The sequence below is a fragment of the Calonectris borealis genome, chromosome 1 (assembly GCF_964195595.1).
Source record: "Calonectris borealis chromosome 1, bCalBor7.hap1.2, whole genome shotgun sequence".
In the NCBI taxonomy this organism is placed as follows: domain Eukaryota; kingdom Metazoa; phylum Chordata; class Aves; order Procellariiformes; family Procellariidae; genus Calonectris; species Calonectris borealis.
This window is the reverse complement of record NC_134312.1, coordinates 72,353,768-72,370,950: the sequence shown is the minus strand read 5'-3', so window position 1 is coordinate 72,370,950 and position 17,183 is coordinate 72,353,768.

Genomic DNA, 17,183 nt, shown 5'->3' with positions numbered 1-17,183 from the left:
CATATTATATGGCACCATACAATTTTTTTCTGGAGAATTTGCTGAGGAAGCCAAACAGTAAACAACAAATATCAAGAAGAATATTTCTGTATGAATAGTCTGTGACTGGTTGTTTTCTGTCTGTTGTTTTTTTTTCTTTAGCAAAACAACAGTGATCACCTCCTTTAGCCTCTCACAACAGTTATTTAAAGACTCGCTAAGATCAAAGCAGTTGTCATGAAGGACATGGTGTGTTCCTGGGAAAAAAATCAAGATTTAGTCGCAAGACAGACCTCTCCTATGTTCTTGGCTTAATCTGTTGGACACACTGGGTAGTTTAAGATTATGGTTTCAGTGTTTCAATTTTGCCACCCTATAAGATGAACAGGAAGTGTTGCGGGTGGTACAATAGCTGAGATACCTCGACACAAATTCAAGTATTCCACAAGGCGGGGATGCTCCTAATACAGTCAGAGGGACACATCTCTGTCTACTGAGCACTTGCATCAGATATTGCATTGCCCTTCCTCAAAACCTGAAGTTTTAAATGACTGGCTTTGAGCTTTGTCTGCTGCTTATATACATAGAAAAGAAGTTGAGATGTATATTGTGTCAGGAAGCTGTTGTTCACAAGAATTATTATTTACACAGCACTTCTTAGATATCAGGTGTTACACACTATTATTTTAGTCTTCTTTTATACTCTGCTCAAGAGAATATTTTACTATGCCACCACAGATAATTGCTAAGTCTTTTAATTTATATCCTTACAAGATAAGCTAGGGTAGAATAGTAGAAAAACCAGGACCTGCAATTAGTGCAGGTTAAGAGCGTTTTAGTTTGCTTTCCAAACCCCTTAAGTTGCCAATGTAGTTATAGCAGTTAATTTTACAATACCCAAATCTCTAATAAAAACATTTAATCTGCAACTTTATTGTCCTTTTGAAAAGACATTTTTGTGGGACTCGGAAGCAAAGCATTTATGTTGTCAAATGGCACATTTAATGGCTAAAAGACCTAAATATATATAATGCATTAGCCGTTCATAAAAGGTCTTCTAAAATATTGTTGAGATAATATTTTCCTTGCTGGCAAAAGTCAATAAATATTGAATGCTATTTATGTTTATAACTTTTGGCTGCCCTATTAAAACAAATTTTGGAAAGCAAGTTTGAGGTGAAGAGGTAGTTTTTAAGATCACTCTTTTTTTTACTCTTCACAGCCATTTTGAATTTGAAAGCTTTTAAATACAACAGAGCTACCTGTTCTACTTATGTTTACAAGACAGGGTACAAGGCACAAGACATTGTGTAAAACTGGGACTTTAAGTAGTCAAAACAGCAATGAATCAGATTAAAAGTTGTCATTCTGCAGAATCACGTATTTCCTCTCTTTCTCTCATTGGCTTTTTTGGTTCTCCCTGTTTTCATCACCTTTCTTCCTACTGGATTATTTTTCTCTTTACCTATTTAGCACCTTCTTTTCTTTTACTCTCACAAAATGCATACTGAAATTAGTTTAATTAGCATTTTTAAAAAAATAAGTGCCACCTCAATTAATAAAGTTCCAGATTCTTCCATTCTGTCTCACTGTACAATGAACCTTATTCCATATTCCAGAATAAGACACTTTAATTTGTAGACACTATTTGTTGAGAGCAGCTGGGGACAACAGAACCAGAAAAAGATTTAAGCAAAAACAAACCTAGAGTTTCATTGCACATTTTTATCTTCTATTAAAGTAAATAATGCCCTAAGTTGGGTTTGGGTTTTTTATATGTCTTCCCAAAATATCAGGATGGGGTTTTTTTTTGCATCTCTGTCTTTTATTGCAAAACTGTATGTTTCAGGCAATTTAAGAAATAAACACATTGGTGATCTACATACTCCAGATGTCAGCATTTATAGTAGGAAATAAAGTAGTGACAAAAATTTGATGCCCTTAGTGCATGAAGGCCATAGAAGGATGCAAAAATTAACCTATTTTAGGCTTATCAGTACAATGAACTTAAAAAAATAAGCTGGAGAGAGAGGAATGAGTCTTGATAATGACTGTAGCCTCAGCTAAATAAAATCCAGATCTGAAATGCAAGGAGTTCACTAGCCAAAGATCAGATTATTACTGAGTTAATGAGTAGGTATGATTGCATAGAAACATGCTCTTCTTCCCCTTGTTTCTTCAGTGAAAATTGGCTATTAGAAATCTTTTGCCCTTTCAGCAACTGACGCTTCTGCAATGTTTAATCTGCTTAATATCTGTCCTTACTCTTCCTGACTCTTGTAATGAATTCAGTCCTGAAGGTTCTTCAATCGAAATGAGGACCTATGCTTTGCAAAGCACCGCCTGCATCCCAAGGGGCTTACAATCTAAACAGATGACAAAAGGTTAAAAGAAAGAGGCTATTTCATCCTCATTCAACAGACAGAGAGCTGTGGCCCAAAGAATGTGGGTCATTTCCTAGTCTCTAGTGAAGCAGTTATTAAATCACATCTCATACATCTCACTTCAAGAACTCTTAATCATAGTATTTACTCATTGACAATTCCTACTAAACAAGGAAAAAATAGTTTTGTAAGAAAATTGTGTGTAATAGTCAAAGAAATCTAACTGCCAACAACTATATTCTAGTGGGAAACAGCAATATTTGCTGAGGGCAAATCTGCTATCGTTCCTCACTTGAGGATGAGACCGCACCTGGAAGAGGAAGGCTCCTTGGCACAGGGAAAAATCCAGGGAACAGGAATAAGGGTGACCTCTCCAGAACATGACTCACACAAATTCACCTTAATCATGGCTTTGCCACTGGACTTTCTTGAAAGCTATATAAAACCATTGTAGACACCATTTTTCTGTCCCTAATATTAGGAATGTATTTGCTAAAAAATCTCAATATTGAGCCAAAATAATGTCTGCTACTGGGCAGACTAACATTTTGGCAGGAGTCAAAAGCTAAGGTAGCAGCAGTACAGGGAACTCTGAGGACTGAGAAGAAAAAATACACATACAGATACATCTGCTTTGATTTGGTAATGATGGCTCTCAGCCAGACTGCCGGTATTTGAATGCCTGGTAGTCACTGAAAAGTGACAGTAGTTAAAAAGCAAATCACAAAGACACAGCTATTTGGAGTGACAATAATTACATAACTGGAAATTATTTACTTTTATGCATTTAAACTGAAACAACTTTAAATAGGCCTCAGATTTGACGCTATCATCAAAAACACAGCTCAGAGCCATAAAAGAGAAAATGTAAAAAAAAAGATGTATGAAGTAGGAAACCCAGGGAAGAGAGAGAGCAAACTTAAACAAAACTCTTACATTTACACTTGATAAACTCTCCCCAAAACTTGCATACTGGATCTGCAGAGCATCTGCAGAATGACAGTATTTGTAAAATGCTCTGCAGATCCAGTATGCAAGTTTTATATGTCATGATTGGGTTGATTAGTTTTATACATTGTGATCGTGTTGATTAAATGAGATTTTTAAAATATTTTTCAAACATAAATAATATCTAAAATAATGCTTTAAGCAGCATTCAATACTGCATCAATATGTTTTAGCTAACCTTAATCTTCATATAAAGAATGAAACAATTCTTTGTACTGAAACAGTTGCTGGTTGCTCCCCTGTACCTTCTGCTCTTCTGCCCTGAGATTCCACAGACCCAAATTTGTGATCTCAAATTTAGGTTAGCTAAAACAGGGATTACAGAAAGGTACTAATTTCTAATGCAATATCAACACATGACTTTTTTACAAACTACATAAACACCAAACTTGTGGAGCAGAACACAACAAAAAGAAATCAGCAAGTAATTTAGGAAATGTTTGGAAATCCAGATCTTCCATTTATTGTGCTGTCCATGGAGTCCATTTTAAAGTACAAACTTGTGTGCTCAATGTACATTAATTCACTGACATAAAAGTAATGGGAGACTAATTTTATATGCCTTTTCAAAAATTTCAGTACATTGTGTGCCAAACTTGGAAGTCAGTGGGATTTTATATGAGTACTTGAGAGCAGATTAGATTCATCATGAATCAAATTCAAGGATTGATAGGATGCAGTATTCTGCAGAGAAGTCCCATAGACATGTAAGTTTCCCACCACACAAATACAGCATTTATGTGACAGCATGTGATTTAAAATCAAGATTTAAATCATTCTCCATGAGTACCTTTCAGAAGAGATTGAATTGATAGATATTACCATAACCTTGACAGTCAGCTATTCTGAAAAGGAATGATTTGCGTCATAGCTGAAATTTATGGAGTTCTTTTTTTTTATTTCATTGGCTGCCATAGGGCTGAAGCTTCTCTCATCTATGAAAATCTTTAGGTCCCCAAAGTTGAATGCAGATATACCAACTGATAAAGAAACCAAGGTGAAACACGACATATACCAATTTCTAGCAAAGTTTTATGATCCGCTTTTGGTAATTATTGTGGATTTAAACCTAGGTAAATTGCTACAGAAAATACTGCCCTTTTGTTAAAAAACAGAAAAGTGAAGACCTTTTTCCCTGACATATAAGCTTCCATTTCCTTATATAATACAGTAGACTTATGGTCACCTGTTTAAATTTGTGTATTAGATATAAGACTAAATTTTGGTCTCTCTCATGCTGATGAGGTCATTGTAATTAATCTGATCTGCTGTTTGTTAAACTGATGTATAATCTGTCCTCTTACCCTTGCAAATCAACTTGAAGTCCACAACAGCTATTGCTGTTTAAACGTTCATATCTAAAAATTTGATTAGAAACTTTTGGTGGATATAAACCATATTTCCTTGCTTTTTACCATTTTTCATATATGAAGACAAGCCTACATGAATTATGATAAGTAATGAGTCTGTTGAGCAGAAATGCCAGCTGAATGAGAATGGTTTTGGAGGTTGAATTTGTGGTTACTTTGATTGTGAGAGTGTGCAGCATTGTAAAATAAGTCTGAGGGTCTTACAAGACACAAACAAAATACTGTCTTTCAAAAAATTCTAAACTACATTGACAAGGGAATAGCATATTTTAGTACACATACTCATTTTGCAGGTAACTATTGCTAAGCACTTTCTAACAAATTTGAGGTAAACTATTCAGCAAACCAGCTTTTTTTGCCAGCCACCTTCAAAAAAGAATCATATTACCTAATTTTAGGCGTCAGTTTGCTTTACTGCTCTATCAAATACTTATACCCAGAATAATTCTGTACAGAATGGCATAGCAGATCTGTTCAGGATACATATAATATGTCTGCCTCCACATCTGTGTTTGCAAATTAGCTTGCCAGCACTCTTCAATCCCAAATCAATCCCAGTTACACCTATTACAAAACCCATAACATTTGTTTCACAGTTCCCGATATAGTGCTGTCTTGTAGCTGTCTATCCAAAGACTATTTTCAATATATATAGTATTTTCATCAGTGAAGTATTACTAGCAGCCCTACAGACAGTAGCCATGAGGCAAAATACATAATGTTCCACATCCCATCTTGTCCATCAGCTTACATTAATTTTCTTCATATCTCAGAAAGTTATCACTGTAAATTTGGTTCCAGGAAAATATTCATTCTTACACTATCTTTGTTAAAAAAATGTAAAGTATTTCTGTATAAAGGTGCTGAGGTGATAAGGAAAAATAGAATAGCTTTCCATTCCTTGATGTTTATTGAATTTGTCTATGAGAGAGCAATCAGATACATCTTCTTCATCTATGTTAAAGATTCAAAAATATGAAAATATAGCTTGAAATAGGAAATATTAAAATGTGTGTTACCCTTAACACCTTGTTAAACAGCTATTCAACTTTCTGACAAAGACATGCCTGGCAGCCAATTTTTGAGATGGTGTTAAGAACAGAAGCTTGGACCCTGTGGAGGAGTTTTATGATCAATCAGATCATAGTATGCAGCTCCTGTTAAGGATGGCAGAACTTATTCAAAGAAATCAATTCCATAAAGTTGCTTCATATGGAGAGGTGGAGGTAGTAGAATTGGAGAAGAGCTATTGGGACCTGGGAGACTCTAGCAGGAGCCTATGGGTTACAGCAAAGTAGCTATTGGATGTTGAACTGTTTGTGGTTTGTTGATGAATGTTTGTCCAAATGCAAATGATGTCTGAGGACGTTCTGAGTTAGATGTGTTATTCTTTCTGCTTGGGGAAATCAGCCAGCAGTGCATTCCTATACTGTCTGGTTTAGAAGTCCTATGCACTTCTGGCTGGTGATACAAGGGAAAAACAGACCATTCCTGATATAAAACTGAGTGAATAAAATGACTAATTACAAATTTTAGGATAATGTCCCATTAATTAGGGGAGTGAAAGAGAGAATAGAGTAGAGCAATTGCATCTATACAGTGTAATGTATTATGGGGTTGATGGTACGAGAGAATCAATGCATACAATCATCCAGCCATATTTCCTTGAAAAACTGAGAGATTCTTATTTAAATAAATATGACACTCCATAAAGAAATTAGAGAAGACAATAAATTTACTAGGATACAATCTGACTGAGTCAGAAAGACACAGGGAAGAGAACTAGAATACTTCTAAGATGTCTGAGTTTGACACAAATGTGATTTACATCAGCAAAAAAATGGAGATAGCTTCTCTCAAGCAGAAATGAACCTTCTGATCATATGAATTATGGTCGTCTAGACAGGGACATAAGGGAAACAGAGTACATTTCTCAACAAGTGAGTTCTTGATGACTAACCACAACAAACAAGACTTCAAACAGGTAAATATATCACAACACTACAACACATCTGGGGATCTCTCAACAAAGACTGGAATAAAGGCAAGTTTTTCAAGAAAACCAAACGTGAGTGAACAATTGCTGTGTCATAAATATAATTTGAACTCAAAAGGGATAACTCATATAACTAATTTTGTTTTTTTAATTAACTTTATTGTGGATTTCCTCTGTATTTATATCTCAAAGTGAAATTGCATTTTGAACTATTGTTGGTGAGCAAAGATCTGCAAACTAAATCTACTGTGATTCACAACACAGAGATGCTGTAAAAGGAGCTGGGTAGACAAAAACGATTAAGATTAGGGCTCTGCTTCAACCTTTTGTTCAGTGTTCAGAATAGTGTGATGTCACCTGCCTTATGAATAGTGGAGACTCATTCACCACTTTGACAGCAGTGTTAGATAAAATACTCTGGATAGGAACCCCTGGGAACTGACAAATTGAAAAGTTGATGAAAGACATTCATAAATTTTTCATTGCTTTTGGTAACCTTAAGGACAGGTGTCGTGGTTTAACCCCAGCTGGCAACTAAGCACCACACAGCTGCTTGCTCACTCCCCACTCCCCTGGTGGGAGGGGGGAGAGAATCAGAAGAGTAAAAGCGAGAAAACTCATGGGTTGAGACAAAGACAGTTTAACAGGTAAAGCAAAAGCCACACACGCAAGCAAAGCAAAATAAGGAATTCATTCACTGCTTCCCATCGGCAGGCAGGTGTTCAGCCATCTCCAGGAAAGCCGGGCTCCATCATGCATAGCGGTTGCTTGGGAAGACAAACGCCACCACTCTGAATGTCCCCCCCTTCCTTCTTCTTCCCCCAGCTTTACATGCTGAGCATGACATCATATGGTATGGAATATCCCTTTGGTCAGTTGGGGTCAGCTGTCCCAGCTGTGTCCCCTCTCAACTTCTTATGCACCCTGAGACTCCTTGCTGGTGGGGTGGTGTGTGGAGCAGAAAAGGCCTTGACTCTGTGTAAGCACTGCTCAGCAGTAACTAAAACATCCCTGTATTATCAACACTGTTTTCAGCACAAATCCAAAACATAGCCCCATACTAGCTACCATGAAGAAAATTAACTCTATCCCAGCCAAAACCAGCGTAACAGGAAATCAATTATTCTTCTTCTTATTTGATACTTGACTGTCCATAATAAGTGAGTATACAACATTTTGAAGGCTGTAGTTCAAAAGGTTTGGTGACTGGCTGAAATTCAATAACAAAGGATTGACTTCTGGGGTATCATCTGTTGGAATTACTGAATTTCTTCCTTCCCTATGTTGATTCCAAAATGTGCACGGGTACCAACTTTTCAGCCTTTAGTTTAAAATCATGATTTAATTATTCAAGTCCTGTTAAAGATGAAAACTCCTGTCCCCCAGATATTTACAAGCAAAAAAAATCGAGATGACTTTCTGGAGATTTCTAAGGATTTCCTCACACTCCCCTGTACTTTCTGGCTCACAAGGCCAAAGTAAGTCAAATTGCAATATTCTAAGCCTGAGGGAGAATGAGAGTTAATTATGTCAGTTAGTCAACATACAAGCACTTTTTTGATATTTTAAGGGAAGGTGGCTTTCTGCTTGCACAAACAACAAGAGCATAAGCAATCCTTAATCACAAAAGAGCAACTGAAATAAAGGTCACATATTTTCAGTTTGTGAAGGTAACCTACAATTAGAATAATTGCTTTTAATATATTCTTACATTAAAACTTCTGAGCCTTGATTACTACTGGCCTTTCCCCAAAGACAAGTGGAGACTTTTCAGCTGTACATCCTATATAGCATCAAATCACATCCACAGGTTCTGTAAGCACTCACTATTCCCTGCTTGCTTTCTCAGCAGAGAAATAGCAGCAGAAAGAGAAGGTGAGGTTAGAGTTCATGCATTTTCTTCCCCTTTTAGGAGCTGGCAAAGCGGGAGAGTACGGCAAGGTGAACATGTCCAGCCTACTGATCAGTTCAGAGCAAGTTTCACAGCAGTGCAGAGAGTAAGGCCTGGCGAGTGACTGTACCCTGGGTTTCTTTGTGACAGTTTTTGCCCAGAGAGTGCTATGATGTACAAGGAGTGAAATTTAATCTCTATTTCCTTTCCCCCCTACTCCTAGATGGATATATTTGGAAGTAATAACAAGAAGCATTATGGTGATTAATTCCTTCTACTTAGCTCACCTGTTTAAAAGAGAAGAGATAAGTTATTGCTCCTCTGCTCTGGTACATGACCTAACAATCTATGAAGTATATGTGTGTTTTTAACACTATGTAGATTAGATGTTTCAGTCTTAACATGCTTTTGATTTTCATCTCTCGAGGAAATATAGGTTTTCCTGGTTTAGCCAAAGCAGCAGTCAGTACAGCAGAAGATTCCTCTTTGTGGTTAGGCCACAGTCCTGTGTGCCCTAATACAGACCCCAGTGGAGATCTGCAGCAACTTTTAGGGATTCATGTGATAAGACACCACTGCAAGAGTAAGTCTTTACACTGCAGAGTTTGCCTTCAGGGAATCTAAATTTTCAGGGAACCTCATTAGAATTTCTACATCTTCTGTAATAAATCTTTTTGAAGAAAGAGCAGGATATGCAGCAAAAGCAAGGTCCCTCGGCTTAAATGAGAACAGAATTGATTTCCTGAAACATAGTCCACCTTCTTGAGACTAGGAACAAACATCCAGTAACTGAAAAGCTGAGAGTGTATGTCACTGAAGGTCTAATGGTGTAACTGCCTTTCTTTTGCATCCAGAAAGTGTCAATTAATTGATGACAGAAATGAGAATTTGCAGTGGCCATTCAAGTACTTTTGCAAAGACATAAGATGAACAGTTATGTATAGTGAATTGGGGCACTGATGATAGCTGCTGATGAAGTCAGGGCTACTAAATTGTACCATTCTGTTTTGCATTCTATACAGCAATAGCACTCTGTTTAATCTATTTTAAAAGTAGCCCACCTCAAAATAAAGTTAGTTCTTCTTTTATCTTAACATGTTTCATGTTGAAAAAAGAGAAAATTTAAATTACATCCCCAATTTATCCAAGGGAATGAAACAAGGTAATGAATGAAACAGAACTCTTAAGCAAAGCAAACTAACCAACACACCAGCCAAGCAAGCTGAAAATAGCTAATGTATGATTGTTAAAGAATGTATCAGAAAGTACGAATACTTAAAAGTAAACACCTTAGTGCTTTGCTTTCAATATATAGTTCCTTAAATAGAAAATTTAAATATAATTTTCAAAAAACAAACTGACCAAAACAAGAACTCTGAAATCTGAAACAACATCAATACTTCTTTCATGCACAAGGGTGGATCATTTAGCTACAGAGTGCAAATCTCTGCCACTTCAGTAAACAAAGCAAAAGTTCATAGCAAATTGACATAGTTGAGCTACATGCAAAAACCAGAATATTCGGGAGCTATGGGCAAGTCTGCTGGCTACAGAATCCATTTGCCTCCAGTCCTTATCCAAGTCTCATTTTTTTAACTTCTTGTCCCTAGTCATCCATCTTTTATCTTTCACAAGCTTTTTACTCCTCTGCATTGTAATATAGTTAATTCCTGCTTCTCTAGGCTGTGTGGCTTGCTATCACAGGAGTAGTAAAAACAAAGGAGAGATTATCTATCTGCTTGCAGTGGCATGTAGATGCAATTTCAAGGGAGATTCTTCGTAAACCTGGAAGCAATCTGCTCAGTAATGATGGGCTGTCTGAAGACCTCCCCTCTGTTCAGCGCTTGTGAGACTCTACCTTTAGTACTGTGTCCAGTTAAGGGCTCCCCGTACAAGAAAGACATACTGAAATAAGTTCAGCAAAGGTGCATCAGTTTGGTTAGAGGGACAGGATGTATGAGGAGAGGCAGAGACAGCTGTTCAGCCCTAAAGAGAGAAGGCAAAGGGGAGATATAATTGCTGTCTACAACTACGTAATGGGAGGATATAGTGAAGACAGGTCCAGTGTCCTAGAGGTACACTGTGGAAGGACAAGAGAAAATGGGCTCGAATTAGAAGATGAGAAATTCTGACTCGATATAAGAAAAAAATGTTTTTATCATGAGGTTGGTCCAACACTGGAACAGGGGCCCAGAAAAGCTGTGATCCTATTGTTTTTTTCAGGCTGTGCTCTGTTGCAAGTACCCCTCAGGGAAGCCAGTTAAATTGCTCTAACAACAGCAGGCTACTTTTAGCCACTCTCTCTCCTAAGAGTCAGATGTTTCCTCCTCTGTCATGTGACAGCACATACCCAGTCCTCGCGATGTGGAATGTGCCTTATGGAAAAATGCATATCTTGGGGAGCAGCCTGTCGTAACCACAGGCATTGGTTCCCCTGCAGCCGGATTCGCAGGAGTACGTGCACAGAGATGAGGAAAGGCAGCAACAGTCTGTCTGAGCAGTACTTGCAGAAGGACCCCACGCCTATCCCTAACCTTTCTCAGGAGCAATGTGAGCATGGGCAGGAGCTATATACTCATTGATCTCACTGTGCATTTGATAAAGCTGATCCCACTTGAAATAAGGATGGTAGCTCAGTTTGCAGCTATTCTCTGTTGGATGCCAGCGCTCTGCTATTAACTCCACCTTGCCTCTCTGGGCAGACTTCATTCTTTCTCCAGGGGCTTACTGCTTCTCCCACCTAAGACTGAATTATTACTTGTTACAATTTTATTCTCCTCACAGGTGGAAACTGGTTTTTCTGATGCTGCTTGTCCTTGCTCAAGAAGCCAAATTGTATTTTACTTATTAATTTTTATTTTGAGAGGTCTGTGTATGTAATTGCAAGTATTTCTGTACCACTACATTAATTCATTAGGATGTGGCTTCCCATAGGATGGATGCAGGGTACAAGATGCATGGTACTGGTACAAGCACAGTTACTTCTTGGGAATTTATGAAAATATGCATTACTATTATAAGCAGGATAAACATGTCTCTAATAAATATTTATATTCCTTCTGTCTAGGTTTCTAAACAGGCATTGTCATTGCTACAAATATCATACATACACAAGCATTTACTCAGTCTGGAAGCTTTTTGGAACAGATACTCTTAGTGATATTACACATGATTTGACACAATTGAGGCATTTAAATATTCTTTTAATATAAATAACAAAAGTTAAATCAAATATTATTTCTAAAGCTATTATTTGTATAAGCGATGTCTTTTTATAAACAGATTAAGTATGGGAGTATTTTAATATGGGATAGATTCTTATCGTGAGGCATAGTAAGTTTATATTTAGTAACTCTGGTTTTAGAGGTATTTACAGTGATTTGTGATCAAAAATGTTTTAAGTCCAATGTTTTAAGTGATCAGACAGTATTTTGAAAGGTTGTTATTCTGAAAAACATAGTATTTGTTGTTTTTTTAAAAAGTATGCTGACACCAACAAATGCTGCTTATAAAGCTTCAATGTTCTGTAATTACATTAGATACAGTAGCTAAATCAGTATTTCTAACTGCAAATTTGTAAATCTATTTGGCAACCAGGGAGAAAGTTTAGCTGTCAACCAATTATTATTGGATCATGATATTTTCTTTCAAAGGAAAAGTTTGATTATGCTGAAATGTGTAGAGTGCTATAGATGTACGCAACATACTCAGTTTCATCTTGCTTAGATACATTTATTTTTCAATAATTCCTCAAATATGCCTTTAACTGCAACCTTGTTTCTTGTGAGGATTATTTGAAATCTGCATAGGATGAATCTTCAATGATACAACATTAAGCACTGAATAAGTGACTACAGCTTGCATCCTGTATGTGAATTAAAGCTTAGCCCTTTTATGATTTTTAGCTCTCCTGGTTTTATTGACTTTATTTAATCTCAGAGAGTGTGTGTGTGTATATATATATATACTCTTTATGTTTTATATATACATATATACACACACATACACTTTATGTTTTTTATATATATAAACTTTTTCCTGTTCCGTAAAATATATTTTCTAATGGCAGGTCTGTCCTGTCCTATATAGGGCATTTCATGCCCACAATGCATTTGCAGTGACCCCTGAGGTAGCAACATCAATGCCAGTATCGTGACACTATGCAGCACAGCCGGGGATTCTATCAGAGATACAACAACATGAATTCCAAACTCAGACTAGCTGCAGTAGCTCTGTATTGCATGTAATCTCATTAGCTTGGGTCTTAGCTCTTCTGACAGAGCAGTAATGAATCTGTTTCAAGAACTAGGCTGATTGGTGTTTTGATATACCTGTACCAAGATTTATTGTGCAAAGGTTTTAGATGGATTTAATACCAAATGGATGGGAGATTCTTACTTGGTAGAAGCTGCTATCCAAAATCCAGACAGCAATCAGTACTTGCCACACTAGTAGTAAAATCCTGAGACCAGGTTTTCATGTGGCATAAAATGGAGTAGCTAAACTGTGACGAAAATATCCAAAATTGATCTAAGTGTAAAATTGCATTTTTAATAGAGTAAAGGATCTGTTTTTCCAATACCTAATGCAACATGGTTGTGTTGTAGCGTATTATATTTAGTTAACATGTCTTCTGACATTAGTAAGCCATTGGTCATACAAGTTTTTTGTTTTAATACTGTAACTATCTTCAGTTGTTCACTCTAAATAATGGCTACATGCTGGATGGGAAATATCGTTCCTTCTTATTTAAAACATGCAGGTAATAGATTTCATTAAATTATTTTTGTGCATTGTTCTTATTTAAGCACAATACCATCTAGAGGACACCATATTTGCTCTGAACATTCTGAAATGTTCTTGTCCTTTAAGTTTTTTCTCTTTCAGGATTCACTAGTCCTTGTTTTGACAGTCTGATAGAAGTAACAGTCTGATAGAAGTATATCAGTCCTGCATCTATTGTATTCTCTGTCTTTTTTCAGAAACGGGTTAGGCACAAGCACTCTTCCCCTGCCCCATACTTAGATTTTTTTCTGTCTTCTTCATTTTCTTTTTTGGTGTGGGTGCTTGCATTCACTGGGCTGCTTGCCAAGCCCCCTTTCCTTTCTATGCGTCAGTGTAAAACAGGATCTTCATCCTTTCCCCCTAACACACTGAAGGAGAGCTGCTCCTGTTCGGTCTGAAGCTCTGCGTCCAGAGTTTGCTTTAAAGAGAGAAAGCAGTGATTGCCCTGAGCTCTGGATAGTGGGTGAACCACTAAACTGAGCATGCAGCACAGGTCACACAGTGTGTACTTGGGGGTAGAAAGGCATTAAGACCAACTTCCCAAGGGAAAAATGGAATCTCCTGTTTCATGCCAGCTTCCCTGACATCAAAAACAACGAGTCCAGCTGGAGTCTCATGTGTGAAGTCTTTATTCTCCTTTTGACTAGTCCAAGCAAACAGACCATCCAGAATTTTGCTGTGCACCTGAGAAACAGCCTTTGAGGTACTTAGTACTTATGTCACACCAACCTGGAAGCTGACTTTTGGCCTACATAGTCCAAAGTCGTGAGGCTAATTCAGCTTTTATTTGAGTTTTCTACAGGTATCTAAAGACAGAAAGGAAACAGGACAGACTGAGTTGAACTCTCCTGTGAAATCATAATTTGGCAATCAGGGCTGCACAGCTGAGAAAAGAGAGAAGTGGCAAAAAGATAAGCAATATATTTTGGTTTTTGCATTGTTTTCCTGCCTCTGGAGAAGGCAAATAATGTACCCAAGAAAGCATTTCTGTCACTGTTTATATGAGACTACAGATCTGTATATAATACTTGAAAATGCATATATTCCTCACTAATTACATCTTAAACAAACATGTAATATAATTTCAGATTTCACTTCATCATATTAATGAGCTACAAACAACTGTCCTTTGACCCAAAGCTTACAGCCCCTGGTAATTTCCTTTCTACTTAGCACATCATGATGTCTTTAGATGACATTTTTGCAGTATGACATAGTTAATAATTTGGTCTTTTAGAAGAAAATGAAATGGACAATATTCTTCTCAGGAGTTAAAATTATCAGGATTATTCTGCCTATGAGAGGTTTAATGAAACAGGAACAGAAGCATCAAAGTGACTTTTGAACACAGGATTTTATGATAAATATATTGAGTTCTTTTTGTTTCCACTCCAACTCTTTGCTTATAAAAATATTGTGCCAATATCAAAAGAAGATAGGCATTGGAATTACCTACTCAGTTACAGGGGTAAACTTGCAAATGTTTTGACCTCTTCTGGTATGGTCCTATGTGTTTGCAGAATTGAAAGAAATTCTTTTAATAGTTATAAATATCTTTAGGAAATTCTTATAATTGATCTTGTTTTTTTTTTAAAAAAAAGTACTCGAAATAACCTCAAAGTCTAAAATAAAGATGCTAATGGCAGGCAAAAATCCAAGTTTTTTTCTCCTTCATTCTGCACCTAATTTCTCTTTCCTCCCATTATCTGAAGACACATAAGTAACCCGCACTCTTGCAGAATCTCAGCAGCTCAGTGTCTTCCATGTATTTACTTTCCCAATACACAATGGTCAATTACCTCAACATTAAAAAGAATTATACCTTATTGAATCCACAAAAGGAGTATGGAAAGGGTAAAGAATTTGTTTTATACCTTCATAGTACAGAAGTGACCACAATGCAGTTCTCCAGCTACCTTCCAGCTAAGTCATGAATTATGTTAATCTTGCTCTTTTAATGCCCATAAATTGTGCATTCTGTGGTACACATTAACACATTTTCTACAAGTGTAGTGGAGTGTGCTTCCTCTGAGTGCCAGTCCATAACACAGCTGTAAGGGCACTTCACTGGAAGAATGAGAAACAGAGTTGAACCTCCTTAAATTAAGAAGATATTGAACACTCTTGCAGGGATTAAACTTGCTATAGCTCAGAGCCTAAATATTCCTGGGCAGTCACTTGGCTGTTATGTATTCTACTAGAGAATAAAAAAATGCTTATCATTGAATTTATTGAAGCTTCTAGACTTTTAAGTCCATTTTGTGGATCTAGTGTTGTTAATTTAAAGAAAATTAATTGTTTCATAATCAACATGTTTCATAGACTAAGACAACAAAATGGAGCAGGATAATGTAAATTAATTTATAAGATAGATTGGAGCAAAGGGCTGGAAATTGGTCCAGCCCAAAGGAACTTTCTCTAGGCCGGTCTAAAGTTCACAGACAAAAGAAGGGAATCTTTCTGCTGCTATCTTTACCTTTTGTATCAGGTCCTTCAGCTTTGTATGATCCAAATTAACCAGCTGTAGCATCATAGTACATATATCATACCATTCCTCCCAGTGGAAATAGTCAAATGATTATAATTAATCAAACAATTAAGTACTTTGTTGAACTGGGACTTAAACAGAGGAGCCAGAAAACAGCTGAAGGCAAAAATGAAGCCTATGCATTTTAATCTTCTCTTTCTCCCCATGAATACTTCACAGGACATAACACGTTGTTTTGAAAAACCTGCATTTTAAGCACAGTTTGTCCCATAATCTGTATCACGCATTTGGCAGCCTATGTAACTTTGGTAATTATCGCACATAGAATACCAAAATGTTAATTATGCTTTTCATTGGCTTCAGCTAAATCCATGTTTTGTAATGGATTTAGGCATATGGAACTAGAGCCCAGAGGCTGAAATAACGGCTCGGTTTTTGCAGGGCTTACAGATCATAGAAAGCACATTGATGTGGTTTCAAAATGACCTTTTGGTGGGAAGATAAAGAATGGAACTATAGATTCTCAGTGAATACATACTGCACACTCGATTATAATTACTAGAGGAACTGGTCAGAGCAAGAATATATTAGCAGATAATGTTAATTATTTAAGAAAGAACAACAGAATAAATTTGCATGTAGATGTTATATATGGAAAGCAATGGTACTGAATCTATGTAATACAGTACCTGAAGCAATCACATTTATTTTATGGACATGCAAAACTGATGAACAAGAAGGTGACTTTTTACTGCAGACACACTTCAGGCATTAATTCATTAACAATACAAGAATGAATAATAAATACTTGAAAAAAACTTGCTTCTCATATCTGTCTATAATGAGGATATAATTAAAAGTACTTTGCAAATGGGAAGGTTTGTGTGAAATACAGTTCTTAAGTAAAATTAATAATATCTTCAGTGAACTGGCAAAAAAGTTTTTCTCAGAAATAATCACAGGGATTTGTAGAAGATACTAATGAACTCATACACATTAGAAACAAAAAATGCTTTTTCTCGTCTGTTGAATGCTATAAAGCAAGAAAGATAGCATAAGGAAACTTTATGACTTGGAATATACCTGGTTTTAAAAGTAAGTTATCTATGGCACTTGCTTAAGATCAATGGAGTCCTAATTACTTCATGATACATACAGGACAACACAGCTGTTAAAGGCATATACAAGAGTTTCTATTTCTCACTCTGAGTCCAACTTCTGAGTGGTGAGCTTCTCAGAGGGCATTCTTTTAATGGTATCTTCAGTGCAAGGTAAAAAACCC